This window comes from Oncorhynchus masou, unplaced genomic scaffold (genome assembly GCF_036934945.1).
Source record: "Oncorhynchus masou masou isolate Uvic2021 unplaced genomic scaffold, UVic_Omas_1.1 unplaced_scaffold_520, whole genome shotgun sequence".
In the NCBI taxonomy this organism is placed as follows: domain Eukaryota; kingdom Metazoa; phylum Chordata; class Actinopteri; order Salmoniformes; family Salmonidae; genus Oncorhynchus; species Oncorhynchus masou.
The window spans coordinates 289524-309523 of NW_027011606.1; the positions used below are offsets into that span (position 1 = coordinate 289524).

At 46.2% G+C, this 20000-nt stretch overlaps 1 protein-coding gene across 1 annotated transcript in view; it reads left to right on the forward strand.

Moving 5' to 3' along the window:
• The window catches only part of LOC135535836 (TBC1 domain family member 1-like), a 94184-nt gene that overhangs the window by 22338 nt on the left and 51846 nt on the right, over positions 1–20000 (forward strand). The window lies entirely within an intron of this gene.

Consider the following 20000-nt stretch of genomic DNA (forward strand, 5'->3'; position numbering starts at 1 on the left):
TTAGGTTGTCTGACTGGCTGGCTGACTGGTTAGCTGGACCATGTCTCTTTAGGTTGTCTGACTGGCTGGCTGACTGGTTAGCTGGTCCATGTCTCTTTAGGTTGTCTGACTGGCTGGCTGACTGGTTAGCTGGTCCATGTCTCTTTAGGTTGTCTGACTGGCTGGCTGACTGGTTAGCTGACTCGCTGGCTGACTGGTTAGCTGGTCCATGTCTCTTTAGGTTGTCTGACTGGCTGGCTGACTGGTTAGCTGACTCGCTGGCTGACTGGTTAGCTGGTTCATGTCTCTTTAGGTTGTCTGACTGGCTGGCTGACTGGTTAGCTGGTTCATGTCTCTTTAGGTTGTCTGACTGGCTGGCTGACTGGTTAGCTGACTCGCTGGCTGACTGGTTAGCTGGTCCATGTCTCTTTAGGTTGTCTGACTGGCTGGCTGACTGGTTAGCTGGTTCATGTCTCTTTAGGTTGTCTGACTGGCTGGCTGACTGGTTAGCTGGTTCATGTCTCTTTAGGCTGTCTGGCTGGCTGGCTGACTGGCTGGCTGACTGGTTAGCTGGTTCATGTCTCTTTAGGTTGTCTGACTGGCTGTCTGACTGGTTAGCTGGTTCATGTCTCTTTAGGTTGTCTGGCTGGCTGTCTGGCTGGTTGTCTGGCTGGCTGGTTCATGTCTCTTTAGGTTGTCTGACTAGCTGGCTGGCTGGTTCGCTGGTTCATGTCTCTTTAGGTTGTCTGACTGGCTGGCTGACTGGTTAGCTGGTTTATGTCTCTTTAGGTTGTCTGACTGGCTGGCTGGCTGGTTCGCTGGTTCATGTCTCTTTAGGTTGTCTGACAGGCTGGCTGACTGGTTAGCTTGTTCATGTCTCTTTAGGTTGTCTGACTGGCTGGCTGACTGGTTAGCTGACTCGCTGGCTGACTGGTTAGCTGGTTCATGTCTCTTTAGGTTGTCTGGCTGGCTGTCTGGCTGGCTGACTGGTTAGCTGGTTCATGTCTCTTTAGGTTGTCTGACTAGCTGGCTGACTGGTTAGCTGGTTCATGTCTCTTTAGGTTGTCTGACTGGCTGGCTGACTGGTTAGCTGGTTCATGTCTCTTTAGGTTGTCTGACTGGCTGTCTGGCTGGCTGACTGGTTAGCTGGTTCATGTCTCTTTAGGTTGTCTGACTGGCTGACTGGTTAGCTTGTTCATGTCTCTTTAGGTTGTCTGACTGGCTGGCTGACTGGTTAGCTGACTCGCTGGCTGACTGGTTAGCTGGTTCATGTCTCTTTAGGTTGTCTGACTGGCTGGCTGACTGGTTAGCTGGTTCATGTCTCTTTAGGTTGTCTGACTGGCTGGCTGACTGGATAGCTGGTTCATGTCTCTTTAGGTTGTCTGGCTGGCTGTCTGGCTGGCTGACTGGTTAGCTGGTTCATGTCTCTTTAGGTTGTCTGACTAGCTGGCTGACTGGTTAGCTGGTTCATGTCTCTTTAGGTTGTCTGACTGGCTGGCTGACTGGTTAGCTGGTTCATGTCTCTTTAGGTTGTCTGACTGGCTGGCTGACTGGTTAGCTGGTTCATGTCTCTTTAGGTTGTCTGACTGGCTGGCTGACTGGTTAGCTTGTTCATGTCTCTTTAGGTTGTTTGACTGGCTGGCTGACTGGTTAGCTTGTTCATGTCTCTTTAGGTTGTCTGACTGGTTAGCTGGTTCATGTCTCTTTAGGTTGTCTGACTGGCTGGCTGACTGGTTAGCTTGTTCATGTCTCTTTAGGTTGTCTGGCTGGCTGTCTGGCTGGCTGACTGGTTAGCTGGTTCATGTCTCTTTAGGTTGTCTGACTAGCTGGCAGACTGGTTAGCTGGTTCATGTCTCTTTAGGTTGTCTGACTAGCTGGCTGACTGGTTAGCTGGTTCATGTCTCTTTAGGTTGTCTGACTGGCTGGCTGACTGGTTAGCTGGTTCATGTCTCTTTAGGTTGTCTGACTGGCTGTCTGGCTGGCTGACTGGTTAGCTGGTTCATGTCTCTTTAGGATGTCTGACTGGCTGGCTGACTGGTTAGCTGGTTCATGTCTCTTTAGGGTGTCTGACTGGCTGGCTGGTTTATGTCTCTTTACGTTGTCTGACTGGCTGGCTGACTGGTTAGCTTGTTCATGTCTCTTTAGGTTGTCTGACTGGCTGGCTGACTGGTTAGCTTGTTCACGTCTCTTTAGGTTGTCTGACTGGCTGCCTGACTGGTTAGCTGGTTCATGTCTCTTTAGGTTGTCTGACTGGCTTGCTGACTGGTTAGCTGGTCCATGTCTCATTAGGTTGTCTGACTGGCTGCCTGACTGGTTAGCTTGTTCATGTCTCTTTACGGGGGGGGAAACAAAGTCAATGAAATCTTACTGGATATTGTTTTGGGAACAGTCATTAACAGTTTCAGAGCGAGCAGTGAGTGGTAATGTCTAGTTCAGCTGTTCCTCATGGTAGGATAGACCTAGCAGTGAGTGGTAATATCTCATTCCTCATGGTAGGATAGACCTAGCAGTGAGTGGCAATGTCTCATTCCTCATGGTAGGATAGACCTAGCAGTGAGTGGTTATGTCTAGTTCCTCATGGTAGGACAGACCTAGCAGTGAGTGGTAATGTCTCATTCCTCATTGTAGGATAGACCTAGCAGTGAGTGGTAATGTCTAGTTCCTCATGGTAGGACAGACCTAGCTGTGAGTGGTAATGTCGAGTTCCTCATGGTAGGATAGACCTAGCAGTGAGTGGTAATGTCGAGTTCCTCATGGTAGTACAGACCTAGCAGTGAGTGGTAATGTCTAGTGCCTCATGGTAGGATAGACCTAGCAGTGAGTGGTAATGTCTCGTTCCTCATGGTAGGATAGATCTAGCAGTGAGTGGTAATGTCTAGTTCCTCATGGTAGGACAGAGCTAGCAGTGAGTGGTAATGTCTAGTTCCTCATGGTAGGACAGAGCTAGCAGTGAGTGGTAATGTCTCGTTCCTCATGGTAGGATAGACCTAGCAGTGAGTGGCAATGTCTCATTCCTCATGGTAGGATAGACCTAGCAGTGAGTGGTTATGTCTAGTTCCTCATGGTAGGACAGACCTAGCAGTGAGTGGTAATGTCTCATTCCTCATTGTAGGATAGACCTAGCAGTGAGTGGTAATGTCTAGTTCCTCATGGTAGGACAGACCTAGCTGTGAGTGGTAATGTCGAGTTCCTCATGGTAGGATAGACCTAGCAGTGAGTGGTAATGTCGAGTTCCTCATGGTAGTACAGACCTAGCAGTGAGTGGTAATGTCTAGTGCCTCATGGTAGGATAGACCTAGCAGTGAGTGGTAATGTCTCGTTCCTCATGGTAGGATAGATCTAGCAGTGAGTGGTAATGTCTAGTTCCTCATGGTAGGACAGAGCTAGCAGTGAGTGGTAATGTCTAGTTCCTCATGGTAGGACAGAGCTAGCAGTGAGTGGTAATGTCTCGTTCCTCATGGTAGGATAGACCTAGCAGTGAGTGGTAATGTCTCATTCCTCATGGTAGGACAGAGCTAGCAGTGAGTGGTAATGTCTAGTTCCTCATGGTAGGACAGACCTATCAGTGAGTGGTAATGTCTAGTTCCTCATGGTAGGACAGAGCTAGCAGTGAGTGGTAATGTCTAGTTCCTCATGGTAGGACAGACCTAGAAGTGAGTGGTAATGTCTAGTTCCTCATGGTAGGACAGACCGAGCAGTGAGTGGTAATGTCTAGTTCCTCATGGTAGGACAGACCTAGCAGTGAGTGGTAATGTCTAGTTCCTCATGGTAGGACAGACCTAGCAGTGAGTGGTAATGTCTAGTTCCTCATGGTAGGACAGACCTAGCAGTGAGTGGTAATGTCTAGTTCCTCATGGTAGGATAGACCTAGCAGTGAGTGGTAATGTCTAGTTCCTCATGGTAGGATAGACCTAGCAGTGAGTGGTAATGTCTCGTTCCTCATGGTAGGACAGACCTAGCAGTGAGTGGTAATGTCGAGTTCCTCATGGTAGGACAGAGCTAGCAGTGAGTGGTAAGGTCGAGTTCCTCATGGTAGGACAGAGCTAGCAGTGAGTGGTAATGTCTAGTTCCTCATGGTAGGACAGACCGAGCAGTGAGTGGTAATGTCTAGTTCCTCATGGTAGGACAGACCTAGCAGTGAGTGGTAATGTCTAGTTCCTCATGGTAGGACAGACCGAGCAGTGAGTGGCAATGTCTAGTTCCTCATGGTAAGACAGACCTAGCAGTGAGTGGTAATGTCTAGTTCCTCATGGTACGACAGACCTAGCAGTGAGTGGTAATGTCTAGTTCCTCATGGTAGGACAGACCTAGCAGTGAGTGGTAATGTCTAGTTCCTCATGGTAGGACAGACCTAGCAGTGAGTGGTAATGTCTAGTTCCTCATGGTAGGACAGACCTAGCAGTGAGTGGTAATGTCTAGTTCCTCATGGTAGACCAGACCTAGCAGTGAGTGGTAATGTCTCGTTCCTCATGGTAGGACAGACCTAGCAGTGAGTGGTAATGTCGAGTGTCTCATGGTAGGACAGACCGAGCAGTGAGTGGTAATGTCTAGTTCCTCATGGAAGGATAGACCTAGCAGTGAGTGGTAATGTCTAGTTCCTCATGGTAGGACAGCGCTAGCAGTGAGTGGTAATGTCGAGTTCCTCATGGTAGGACAGAGCTCGCGGTGAGGAGGTGGAACTGACAGGCAAACCGTGTGAACGGTGCTTTGGCTCGATATCAGGGGACATCGGCTGCTCTGATAGACAGACCTGATCCACATTTGACAGATGCTACTAAACGGTTAATGTTTTAGTACCATGCAATACTACAACACACACACACACACACACACACACACACACACACACACACACACACACACACACACACGAAAAACACACCATGACTGGGGTAAGTCACAGCTACTGGTCAAGCTAACTTCCTGTTCTCAACGGTTGTTCCTGTGAACAAGTGACTGAGACACTCGTGGAGTCTCACATGGCATCCTACCCTGGTCTATAGTAGTACACTACCCTGGTCTATAGTAGTACACTACCCTGGTCTATAGTAGTATACTACCCTGGTCTATAGTAGTACACTACCCTGGTCTATAGTAGTATACTACCCTGGTCTATAGTAGTACACTACCCTGGTCTATAGTAGTACACTACCCTGGTCTATAGTAGTACACTACCCTGGTCTATAGTAGTACACCACCCTGGTCTATAGTAGTGTACTACCCTGGTCTATAGTAGTAGTATACTACCCTGGTCTATAGTAGTACACTACCCTGGTCTATAGTAGTAGTATACTACCCTGGTCTATAGTAGTACACTACCCTGGTCTATAGTAGTATACTACCCTGGTCTATAGTAGTATACTACCCTGGTCTATAGTAGTATACTACCCTGGTCTATAGTAGTACACTACCCTGGTCTATAGTAGTATACTACCCTGGTCTATAGTAGTATACTACCCTGGTCTATAGTAGTATACTACCCTGGTCTATAGTAGTACACTACCCTGGTCTATAGTAGTACACTACCCTGGTCTATAGTAGTATACTACCCTGGTCTATAGTAGTATACTACCCTGGTCTATAGTAGTATACTACCCTGGTCTATAGTAGTACACTACCCTGGTCTATAGTAGTATACTACCCGGGTCTATAGTAGTATACTACCCTGGTCTATAGTAGTATACTACCCTGGTCTATAGTAGTATACTACCCTGGTCTATAGTAGTATACTACCCTGGTCTATAGTAGTATACTACCCTGGTCTATAGTAGTATACTACCTGGTCTATAGTAGTATACTACCATGGTCTATAGTAGTATACTACCCTGGTCTATAGTAGTATACTACCCTGGTCTATAGTAGTATACTACCCTGGTCTATAGTAGTATACTACCCTGGTCTATAGTAGTACACTACCCTGGTCTATAGTAGTATACTACCCTGGTCTATAGTAGTATACTACCCTGGTCTATAGTAGTATACTACCCTGGTCTATAGTAGTATACTACCCTGGTCTATAGTAGTATACTACCCTGGTCTATAGTAGTACACTACCCTGGTCTATAGTAGTACACTACCCTGGTCTATAGTAGTACACTACCCTGGTCTATAGTAGTACACTACCCTGGTCTATAGTAGTATACTACCCTGGTCTATAGTAGTACACTTGGTCTATAGTAGTACACTACCCTGGTCTATAGTAGTATACTACCCTGGTCTATAGTAGTATACTACCCTGGTCTATAGTAGTACACTACCCTGGTCTATAGTAGTGTACTACCCTGGTCTATAGTAGCATACTACCCTGGTCTATAGTAGAATACTACCCTGGTCTATAGTAGTACACTACCCTGGTCTATAGTAGTGTACTACCCTGTTCTATAGTAGTGTACTACCCTGGTCTATAGTAGCATACTACCCTGGTCTATAGTAGTACACTACCCTTGTCTATAGTAGTATACTACCCTGGTCTATAGTAGCACACTACCCTGGTCTATAGTAGTACACTACCCTGGTCTATAGTAGTACACTACCCTGGTCTACAGTAGTATACTACCCTGGTCTACAGTAGTATACTACCCTGGTCTACAGTAGTATACTACCCTGGTCTATAGTAGTACACTACCCTGGTCTATAGTGGTATACTACCCTGGTCTATAGTGGTACACTACCCTGGTCTATAGTGGTACACTACCCTGGTCTATAGTAGTATACCACCCTGGTCTATAATAGTATACTACCCTGGTCTATCTATAGTACACTGTAGAATATATTTGGCTCGGCCTCAGATAGCTGAAGTCAGCCAGCCAGTCAGTCAGTCATTGTGAAAGAAAACACAACATTACACAACCATCCCAAGACAAGACCAGACCTGACCCTGTCTGAGATGTTGACAACCAGCCAGCCAGTCAACCAACCAGCCAGCCAGTCAACCAACCAGCCAGCCAGTCAACCAACCAACCAGCCAGCCAGTCAACCAACCAACCAGCCAGCCAATCAGCCAGCCAGCCAGCCAGTCAACCAACCAGCCAGTCAGCCCGTCAGTCAGCCAGTCAACCAACCAGCCAGTCAACCAACCAGCCAGCCAGCCAGTCAACCAGCCAGCCAGCCAGCCAGCCAGTCAACCAACCAACCAGCCAGCCAGTCAACCAACCAACCAGCCAACCAGTCAATCAGCCAGCCAGTCAACCAACCAGCCAGTCAGCCAGCCAGTCAACCAGCCAACCAGCCAGCCAGTCAGTCAGCCAGCCAGCCAGCCAGCCAGTCAACCAGCCAGACAGCCAGCCAGCCAGCCAGCCAGTCAACCAGCCAGACAGCCAGCCAGTCAGCCAACCAACCAGTCAACCAGACAGCCAGCCAGTCAACCAACCAGCCAGCCAGTCAGTCAGCCAGCCAGCCAGCCAGCCAGCCAGTCAACCAGCCAGCCAGTCACCCAACCAACCAGTCAGCCAGACAGCCAGCCAGTCAACCAACCAGCCAGCCAGTCAACCAACCAACCAGCCAGCCAGCCAGTTTGTCAGCCAACCAGTGTGCCACTCTTCTGATCTGATGTTTTGGCAGGAAAACAGGCAGGCCAATCACATTACCTCATGGTGAGTCACCACGCCTGTTTCTAGCGCCTTCTGTCTGACTCCCTTTCAGTTTGGTGCAACAAATACTGTCCCGTCAGAAACTCCCACTGCCTTCAGAACGTATTCATACCCCTTATTCCACATTATGTACTTAGTGTCTGAATTCAAAATGTGATTATTTTTTTTGTCTCACCAAACTACACACAATACCCCATAATGACAAAGTGAAAACACGTTTTTGTTTTTAAATCTTTGCACATTTATTGAAAATGAAACACAGAAATGAACTACGTGACCAGAAGTATGTGGACACCTGCTCGTCAAACATCTCATTCCAAGATTATGGTCATTAATATGGAGTTGGTCCCCCTTTGCTGCTATAACAGCCTCCACTCTTCTGGGAAGGCTTTCCACTAGATGTTGGAACATTGCTGCAATAACAGCCTCCACTCTTCTGGGAAGGCTTTCCACTAGATGTTGGAACATTGCTGCTATAACAGCCTCCACTCTTCTGGGAAGGCTTTCCACTAGATGTTGGAACATTGCTGCTATAACAGCCTCCACTCTTGTGGGAAGGCTTTCCACTAGATGTTGGAACATTGCTGCAATAACAGTCTCCACTCTTCTGGGAAGGCTTTCCACTAGATGTTGGAACATTGCTGCTATAAAAGCCTCCACTCTTCTGGGAAGGCTTTCCACTAGATGTTGGAACATTGCTGCTATAACAGCCTCCACTCTTCTGGGAAGGCTTTCCACTAGATGTTGGAACATTGCTGCTATAACAGCCTCCACTCTTCTGGGAAGGCTTTCCACTAGATGTTGGAACATTGCTGCAGGGAGACTTGCTTCCCATTCAGCCACAAGAGCATTAGTGAGGTCGGGCACTGATGTTGGGCGATTAGGCCTGGCTCGCAGTCGGCGTTCCAATTCATCCTGAAGGTTTTTGATGGGGTTGAGGTCCGGCTTCTGTGCAGTCCAGTCAAGTTCTTCCACACCGATCTCGACAAACCATGTCTGTATGGACCTCGCTTTGTGCTTGGGGGCATTGTCATGCTGAAACAGGAAACTGTTGCCACCAAGTTGGAACAGAATCATCTAGAATGTCATTGTATGCTGAAGCGTTAAGATTTCCCTTCACTGGAACTGAGGGGCCTGAACCATAAAAAAACAGCCCCAGACCATTATTCCTCCTCCACCAAACTTTACAGTTGCCACTATGCATTGCGGCAGGTAGCCTTCTACTGGCATCCGCCAAACCCAGATTGGTACTTTGAACTGCAAGATGGTGAAGTGTGATTCCTCACTACAGAGAACGTGTTTCCACTGCTCCAGAGTCCAATGTCAGCGAGCTTTACAACCACTCCAGTCGACGCTTGTCAATCGCGTATGGTGATCTTAGGTTTGTGTGCGGCTGCTCGGCCATGGAAACCAATTTCGTGAATCTCCCGATAAACAGTTCTTGTTCTGACGTTGCTTCCAGAGGCAGTTTGGAACTCGGTTGCAACAGATGATTTTTACACGCTTCAGCACTCAGCGGTCCCGTTCTGTGAGCTTGTGCGGTCTACCACTTTGCGGCTGAGCCGTTGTTGCTCCTAGACGTTTCCACTTCACAATAACAGCACCGGGTTAGCATTAGCAGAGCAGAAACTTCACCAACTGACTTGTTGGAAAGGTGGTGGTGCCATGTTGAAAATCACTGAGCCCTTCACTTTTTTAATTTTTAATTTTTTTAATTTAACCTTTTTTATTTAACAAAGCAAGTCAGTTAAGAACACATTCTTATTTTACAATGATGGCCAACCCCTCCCCAAACCTGGACGACACTGGTCCAATTGTGCTTCGCAATGCCATTCTACTGCCAATGTTTGTCTATGGCGATTGCATGGCTGTGTGCCTGATTTTTATGGGTGTGGCTGAAATGGAACAATCGACTACTATGAAGGGTGTGTCCGCATACTGTTGTGTGTATACACAATGTATCTCATTTACATAAGTAGTCACACCCCTTTTGCCTTGACACTCCACTGTTGTGTGCATCTCATTTACATAAGTAGTCACACCCCTTTTGCCTTGACACTCCACTGTTGTGTGCATCTCATTTACATAAGTAGTCACACCCCTTTTGCCTTGACACTCCACTGTTGTGTGTGTATATACAATGCATCTCATTTACATAAGTAGTCACACCCCTTTTGCCTTGACACTCCACTGTTGTGTGTATATACAATGCATCTCATTTACATAAGTAGTCACACCCCTTTTGCCTTGACACTCCACTGTTGTGTGTATATACAATGCATCTCATTTACATAAGTAGTCACACCCCTTTGATCATCCTTGATGTCGCTACAACTTGATTGGAGTCCACCTGTGGCCAATTGTAATGAGTTGGAACATGGAAACACACCGGTCTATATATGGTTCCACAGTTGACCGAGCAGAAACTATACCAGGAAGTCCGGAGATCTCTGATACAGAGAATTGTGATGAGGCATATATCTGGGGGAAAGGTTATAAAACAACTTCTGGACTTTTTGAAAGTTTCCAAGAGCACATTGGTCTCCAGACGACGCAGACTCTGTCTAGAGCTCGCTGTCCGACCAAACTGAGCAACCGGGCAAGAAGGACCTTGGTCAGGGAGAGGACCAAGAACCCAATGACCACTCTGACGGAACTACCGAGTTCCCGAGGTGAGATGGGAGAACCTGCCAGAAGGACCTCTGTCAGGGAGGGGACCAAGAACCCAATGACCACTCTGACGGAACTACCGAGTTCCCGAGGTGAGATGGGAGAACCTGCCAGAAGGACCTCGGTCAGGGAGGGGACCTGGAACCCAATGACCACTCTGACAGAACTACCGAGTTCCCGAGGTGAGATGGGAGAACCTGCCAGAAGGACCTCGGGTCAGGGAGGGGACCAAGAACCCAATGACCACTCTGACGGAACTACCGAGTTCCCGAGGTGAGATGGGAGAACCTGCCAGAAGGACCTCGGGTCAGGGAGGGGACCAAGAACCCAATGACCACTCTGACGGAACTACCGAGTTCCCGAGGTGAGATGGGAGAACCTGCCAGAAGGACCTCGGTCAGGGAGGGGACCAAGAACCCAATGACCACTCTGACGGAACTACCGAGTTCCCGAGGTGAGATGGGAGAACCTGCCAGAAGGACCTCGGGTCAGGGAGGGGACCAAGAACCCAATGACCACTCTGACGGAACTACCGAGTTCCTGAGGTGAGATGGGAGAACCTGCCAGAAGGGCAACGGGTTTCTACAGCACTTCACCAATCTGGGCTTTATGGGGGAGTGGCCAGACGGAAGCCACTCCCTGATTTAAAAAAAAGACACATGACAGCACACCTGAAGATTGCAAAAAGGCAAAAGATTCTGTGGTCCAACCAGGCACAGCTCATCACCCGTCTAACACCGTCCTTACCGTGAAGCATGGTGGTGGCAGCATCATGCTATGGGGATGCTTTTCAGCAGCAGGGACTGGGGAGACTGGTAAGGATGGAGGGAACAATGAATGGAACCAAATACAGGCAAATCCTTGATGAGAACCTGCTTGAGTGCAAACGACCTTAGACTGGGGCGAAGATTTGCCAAAGCAACGCTGGAGTGGCTTCAGAACAAGAATGTGAAAGTCCTTGAGTGGCCGAGCCAGAATTGAATCCCATTGAAAATCTGTGGAAAGACTTGAAGATTGCTGTTCACCGCCGCTCCCCATCTAACTTAACAAAGCTTAAGAAAATCTCCAAGCTAATACAGACCTACCCAAGACGACTCCAAGCCGATACAGACCTACCCAAGACGACTCCAAGCTGATACAGACCTACCCAAGACGACTCCAAGCTGATACAGACCTACCCAAGCTGACTCCAAGCTGATACAGACCTACCCAAGACGACTCCAAGCTGATGCAGACCTACCCAAGCCAACTCCAAGCTGATACAGACCTACCCAAGACGACCAAGCTGATACAGACCTACCCAAGACGACTCCAAGCTGATGCAGACCTACCCAAGATGACTCACAGCTGTAATCTCCGCCAAAGGTGCTTCTACAAAGTATTGAGTCAGGGGTGTGAATACATAAGTCAATTAGATATGTAGGTATTTTATCTTCAATAAATTTGCAAAAAAAAAAAATCTAAAAATATGTTTTCACTTTGTCATTATGGGGTGTTGTGATATCATTATGGGTTATTGTGTGTAGATAGGTGAGAAATACAATCTATTTCATCAATTTTGAATCCAGGCTGAAACAATGTAGATTAAGTCAAGGGGTCTGTATACTTTCTGTAGGCTCTGTAGCATAGTGCTATTCGCAGATATGTAGATCATGTAGTCATGGAGACCTCATGTCAGCTGTAACCTAGCAACATAACACACAGGTATGATGCATGGTAAGTCATGTTCAGTAGTGGAGACTTAGTTCCTGGTGCTGTCGGAGCACAGTAAGTCATGTTCAGTAGTATTGACTTAGTTCCTGGTGCTGTCGGAGCACAGTAAGACATGTTCAGTAGTGGAGACTTAGTTCCTGGTGCTGTCGGTGCACAGTAAGTCATGTTCAGTAGTATTGACTTAGTTCCTGGTGCTGTCGGTGCACAGTAAGTCATGTTCAGTAGTGGAGACTTAGTTCCTGGTGCTGTCGGTGCACAGTAAGTCATGTTCAGTAGTGGAGAATTAGTTCCTGGTGCTGTCGGTGCACAGTAAGTCATGTTCAGTAGTGGATACTTAGTTCCTGGTGCTGTCGGTGCACAGTAAGTCATGTTCAGTAGTGGAGACTTAGTTCCTGGTGCTGTCGGTGCACAGTACGTCATGTTCAGTAGTATTGACTTAGTTCCTGGTGCTGTCGGTGCACAGTAAGTCATGTTCAGTAGTGGAGACTTAGTTCCTGGTGCTGTCGGTGCACAGTAAGTCATGTTCAGTAGTGGAGACTTAGTTCCTGGTGCTGTCGGTGCACAGTAAGTCATGTTCAGTAGTATTGACTTAGTTCCTGGTGCTGTCGGTGCACAGTAAGTCATGTTCAGTAGTGGAGACTTAGTTCCTGGTGCTGTTGGAGCACAGTAAGACATGTTCAGTAGTGGAGACTTAGTTCCTGGTGCTGTCGGTGCACAGTAAGTCATGTTTAGTAGTGGAGACTTAGTTCCTGGTGCTGTCGGTGCACAGTAAGTCATGTTTAGTAGTGGAGACTTAGTTCCTGGTGCTGTCGGTGCACAGTAAGTCATGTTCAGTAGTGGAGAGGAGAGAAAGAGAGAGGAGAGAGCCAGCAGACAGTAAGTGTTCTTTGAGAGTGGTCATTCTAGTCTGGTCTCAGCAGGAAAATGTCAAAAACCAGGAACACTTTATTCCAGGGAACTTTAATTGTCACGACACCGTCCATCACGTTGGGCCCATCGAGGTGTGGTGACCTCACAGTCCATCACGTTGTCCCATCGAGGTGTGGTGACCTCACAGTCCATCACGTTGGCCCATAGAGGTGTGGTGATCTCACTGTCCATCACGTTGTCCCATCGAGGTGTGATGACCTCACCATCCATCACGTTGGGCCCATAGAGGTGTGGTGACCTCACCATCCATCACGTTGTCCCATCGAGGTGTGGTGACCTCACCATCCATCACGTAGGGCCCATAGAGGTGTGGTGACCTCACCATCCATCACGTTGTGCCCATAGAGGTGTGGTGACCTCACTGTCCATCACGTTGGGCCCATCGAGGTGTGGTGACCTCACTGTCCATCTCTCACTGTCCATCACGTTGGGCCCATCGAGGTGTGGTGACCTCACTGTCCATCACGTTGGGCCCATCGAGGTGTGGTGACCTCACCGTCCATCACGTTGTCCCATCGAGGTGTGGTGACCTCACCGTCCATCACGTTGTCCCATAGAGGTGTGGTGACCTCACCATCCATCACGTTGTCCCGTTGTCCCATCAAGGTGTGGTGACCTCACCATCCATCACGTTGTCCCATTGAGGTGTGGTGACCTCACCATCCATCACGTTGTCCCATCGAGGTGTGGTGACCTCACCATCCATCACGTTGGGCCCATAGAGCTGTGGTGACCTCACCATCCATCACGTTGGGCCCATAGAGGTGTGGTGACCTCACTGTCCATCACGTTGGGCCCATCGAGGTGTGGTGACCTCACTGTCCATCACGTTGTCCCATCGAGGTGTGGTGATCTCACCGTCCAGCACGTTGGGCCCATCGAGGTGTGGTGACCTCACTGTCCATCTCTCACTGTCCATCACGTTGGGCCCATCGAGGTGTGGTGACCTCACTGTCCATCACGTTGGGCCCATCGAGGTGTGGTGACCTCACTGTCCATCACGTTGGGCCCATAGAGGTGTGGTGACCTCACTGTCCATCACGTTGGGCCCATAGAGGTGTGGTGACCTCACCATCCATCACGTTGTCCCATAGAGGTGTGGTGACCTCACTGTCCATCACGTTGTCCCATAGAGGTGTGGTGACCTCACCATCCATCACGTTGTCCCATAGAGGTGTGGTGACCTCACCGTCCATCACGTTGTCCCATAGAGGTGTGGTGACCTCACCGTCCATCACGTTGTCCCATAGAGGTGTGGTGACCTCACTGTCCATCTCTCACGGTCCATCACGTTGGGCCCATAGAGGTGTGGTGACCTCACCATCCATCACGTTGTCCCATCGAGGTGTGGTGACCTCACCATCCATCACGTTGTCCCATCGAGGTGTGGTGACCTCACCATCCATCACGTTGTCCCATAGAGGTGTGGTGACCACACAGTCCATCACGTTGTCCCATAGAGGTGTGGTGACCTCACCGTCCATCACGTTGTCCCATCGAGGTGTGGTGACCTCACCGTCCATCACGTTGTCCCATCGAGGTGTGGTGACCTCACCGTCCATCACGTGGTCCCATAGAGGTGTGGTGACCTCACCGTCCATCACGTTGGCCCATAGAGGTGTGGTGACCTCACCGTCCATCACGTTGGCCCATAGAGGTGTGGTGACCTCACCATCCATCACGTTGTCCCATAGAGGTGTGGTGACCACACAGTCCATCACGTTGTCCCAGAGAGGTGTGGTGACCTCACCGTCCATCACGTTGGGCCCATAGAGGTGTGGTGACCTCACCGTCCATCACGTTGTCCCATCGAGGTGTGGTGACCTCACCATCCATCACGTTGTCCCATCGAGGTGTGGTGACCTCACCATCCATCACGTTGTCCCATCGAGGTGTGGTGACCTCACCATCCATCACGTTGTCCCATCGAGGTGTGGTGACCTCACCATCCATCACGTTGTCCCATCGAGGTGTGGTGACCTCACCATCCATCACGTTGTCCCATCGAGGTGTGGTGACCTCACCATCCATCACGTTGTCCCATCGAGGTGTGGTGACCTCACCGTCCATCACGTTGGTCCCATAGAGGTGTGGTGACCTCACCGTCCATCACGTTGTCCCATCGAGGTGTGGTGAACTCACAGTCCATCACGTTGTCCCATCGAGGTGTGGTGACCTCACCGTCCATCACGTTGTCCCATTGAGGTGTGGGGACCTCACCGTCCATCACGTTGGTCCCATAGAGGTGTGGTGACCTCACCGTCCATCACGTTGGGCCCATAGAGGTGTGGTGACCTCACCGTCCATCACGTTGTCCCATAGAGGTGTGGTGACCTCACCGTCCATCACGTTGTCCCATCGAGGTGTGGTGACCTCACCATCCATCACGTTGTCCCATAGAGGTGTGGTGACCTCACTGTCCATCACGTTGTCCCATCGAGGTGTGGTGACCTCACCATCCATCACGTTGTCCCATAGAGGTGTGGTGACCTCACCATCCATCACGTTGTCCCATCGAGGTGTGGTGACCTCACCGTCCATCACGTTGTCCCATCGAGGTGTGGTGACCTCACCATCCATCACGTTGGGCCCATTGAGGTGTGGTGACCTCACCATCCATCACGTTGGGCCCATTGAGGTGTGGTGACCTCACCGTCTGGCCCGGTCTGAACAGAACACCGCACTTATTTGGTATTTTTATTAGGATCCCCATTAGCTGTTGCCAAAGCAGCAACTACTCTTCCTGAGGCACAGAGCACAGAACACAGAACACAGAACACAGAACACAGAACACAGAGCACAGAACACAGAGCACGGAGCACAGAACACGGAGCACAGAACACGGAGCACAGAACACGGAGCACAGAACACAGAGCACAGAACACAGAACACAGAGCACAGAACACAGAGCACAGAACACAGAACACAGAGCACAGAACACAGAGCACAGAGCACAGAACACAGAGCACAGAACACAGAGCACAGAACACAGAGCACAGAACACAGAGCACAGAACACAGAGCACAGAACACAGAGCACAGAGCACAGAGCACAGAACACAGAGCACAGAACACAGAGCACAGAGCACAGAACACAGAGCACAGAACACAGAACACAGAACACAGAGCACAGAGCACAGAGCACAGAACACAGAGCACAGAACACAGAACACAGAACACAGAGCACAGAGCACAGAATCAATAGACAAGAACAGCTCAAGGATAGAACTCCATACATTTTTAAAAAGGCACACGTAGCCTACATATCAATGCTTAAACACAAACTATCTAGGTCCAATAGGGGGAGAGGCGTTGAGCGGCTTTATCTGTTTTGTGAAACCAGGTTTACTGTTTATTGGAGCAATATGAGATGGAAGGAAGTTCCATGCAATTAGGGCTCTGTATAATACTGTAAGCTTTCTTAAATTTGTTCTGGATTTGGGGATGGTGAAAAGACCCCTGGTGGGGTAAGTGTGTGTGTCATAGCTGTGTGTAAGTTCACTATGCAAACAATGTTGGATTTTCAACACGATTGTTTCTTGTAAAAAGAAGTGATTGCAGTCAGTGTCTCCTCAACTCTTAGCCAAGAGAGAGACGGGCAGCATAGTATTTATATCAGCCCTCTGAGTACAATGAAGAGCAAGACGTGCTGCTCCGTTCTGGACCAGCGGCAGCTTGACGAGGTCTTTCTTTGAAGCACTCGGACCACACGACTGGACACTAATCGAGATCAGATAAAACGAGAGCAGGACTTGTTTTGTGGTGTGTGGTGTCAAAAAAGTAGAGCAACCATTGAATCTATATGTTTTGACTGTTTACTAAACTAAGGTAACGGCCAGTCATTTATTCTCCTCAACTTGTTCAACAGCCACACCATTCATTACCAGATTCACCAGAGGTCTAGAACTTAAGGGATGATTTGTACCAAATTCAAAACGCTCTTAGTTTTAGAGATGTTCAGGAATAGTTTATTACTGGCCACCCGTTTTCATTTCGTTTTATGTACTTCATCATGCGTTTGATTCCTGCTGGGGCCCACCTATACTATACCTATACCTATACTATACTATACCTATACTATACCTATACCTATACTATACCTATACCTATACTATACCTATACCAAACCATGTAACCTATACTATACTATACCTATACTATACTATACCTATACCAAAACATGTAACCTATACTATACTATACCAAAACATGTAACCTATACTATACCTATACCAAAACATGTAACCTATACTATACCTATACCAAAACATGTAACCTATACTATACTATACCAAAACATGTAACCTATACTATACCTATACCAAAACATGTAACCTATACTATACCTATACTATACCTATACCAAAACATGTAACCTATACTATACCAAAACATGTAACCTATACTATACCTATACCAAAACATGTAACATATACTATACTATACCAAAACATGTAACCTATACTATACCTATACTATACCTATACCAAAACATGTAACCTATACTATACTATACCAAAACATGTAACCTATACTATACCTATACCAAAACATGTAACCTATACTATACTATACCAAAACATGTAAACTATACTATACCAAAACATGTAACCTATACTATACCTATACCTATACTATACCTATACTATACCTATACCAAAACATGTAACCTATACTATACCTATACCAAAACATGTAACCTATACTATACCAAAACATGTAACCTATACTATACCTATACAGAAACATGTAACATATACTATACCTATACCAAAACATGTAACATATACTATACTATACCAAAACATGTAACCTATACTATACCTATACCAAAACATGTAACCTATACTATACTATACCAAAACATGTAAACTATACTATACCTATACCTATACTATACCTATACTATACCTATACCAAAACATGTAACCTATACTATACCTATACCAAAACATGTAACCTATACTATACCAAAACATGTAACCTATACTATACCTATACAGAAACATGTAACATATACTATACCTATACCAAAACATGTAACATATACTATACTATACCAAAACATGTAACCTATACTATACTATACCAAAACATGTAACCTATACTATACTATACCAAAACATGTAACCTATACTATACTATACCAAAACATGTAACCTATACTATACCTATACCAAAACATGTAACCTATACTATACTATACCAAAACATGTAACCTATACTATACTATACCAAAACATGTAACCTATACTATACTATACCAAAACATGTAACCTATACTATACCTATACCAAAACATGTAACCTATACTATACTATACCAAAACATGTAAACTATACTATACCTATACCAAAACATGTAACCTATACTATACTATACCAAAACATGTAAACTATACTATAATATACCAAAACATGTAACCTATACTATACTATAACAAAACATGTAACCTATACTATACTATACCAAAACATGTAACCTATACTATACCTATACCAAAACATGTAACCTATACTATACTATACCAAAACATGTAACCTATACTATACTATACCAAAACATGTAACCTATACTATACTATACCAAAACATGTAACCTATACTATACCAAAACATGTAACCTATACTACACTATACCAAAACATGTAACCTATACTATACTATACCAAAACATGTAACCTATACTATACTATACCAAAACATGTAACCTATACTATACCTATACCAAAACATGTAACCTATACTATACTATACCAAAACATGTAAACTATACTATACCTATACCTATACTATACCTATACTATACCTATACCAAAACATGTAACCTATACTATACCTATACCAAAACATGTAACCTATACTATACCAAAACATGTAACCTATACTATACCAAAACATGTAACCTATACTATACCTATACAGAAACATGTAACATATACTATACCTATACCAAAACATGTAACATATACTATACTATACCAAAACATGTAACCTATACTATACCTATACCAAAACATGTAACATATACTATACCTATACCAAAACATGTAACATATACTATACCTATACCAAAACATGTAACCTATACTATACCTATACCAAAACATGTAACCTATACTATACCAAAACATGTAACCTATACTATACCTATACCAAAACATGTAACCTATACCTATACCAAAACATGTAACCTATACTATACCTATACCAAAACATGTAACATATACTATACCTATACCAAAACATGTAACATATACTATACCTATACCAAAACATGTAACATATACTATACTATACCAAAACATGTAACCTATACTATACCTATACCAAAACATGTAACATATACTATACCTATACCAAAACATGTAACCTATACTATACCTATACCAAAACATGTAACATATACCTATACCAAAACATGTAACCTATACTATACCTATACCTATACTATAATATATACCAAAACATGTAACCTATACTATACTATACCAAAACATGTAACCTATACTATACTATACCAAAACATGTAACCTATACTATACCTATACCAAAACATGTAACATATACTATACCAAAACATGTAACCTATACTATACTATACCAAAACATGTAACCTATACTATACTATACCAAAACATGTAACCTATACTATACTATACCAAAACATGTAACCTATACTATACCTATACCAAAACGTGTAACATATACTATACCAAAACATGTAAGCACCCATGACAGTCTCTCTCTCTGTCTCTCTGTCTTTCTCTCCCTCTCTCCCTCTCTCTCTCTTTCTCTCCCTCTCTCCCTCTCTCTGTCTCTCTCTCTGTCTCTCTCTCTCTGTCTCTCTCTCTCTGTCTCTCTCTCTCTGTCTCTCTCTCTCTCTGGCTCTCTCTCTTTCTCTCCCTCTCTCCCTCTCTCTCTCTTTCTCTCCCTCTCTCCCTCTCTCTCTCTGTCTCTCTCTCTGTCTCCCCCTCTCTCTCTGTCTCCCCCTCTCTCTCTCTCTCTGTCTCTCTCTCTCTGTCTCTCTCTCTCTGTCTCTCTCTCTGTCTCTCTCCCTCTCTCCCTCTCTCCCTCTCCCTCTCTCTCTCTCTCTCTCTCTGTCTTTCTCTCTCTGTCTC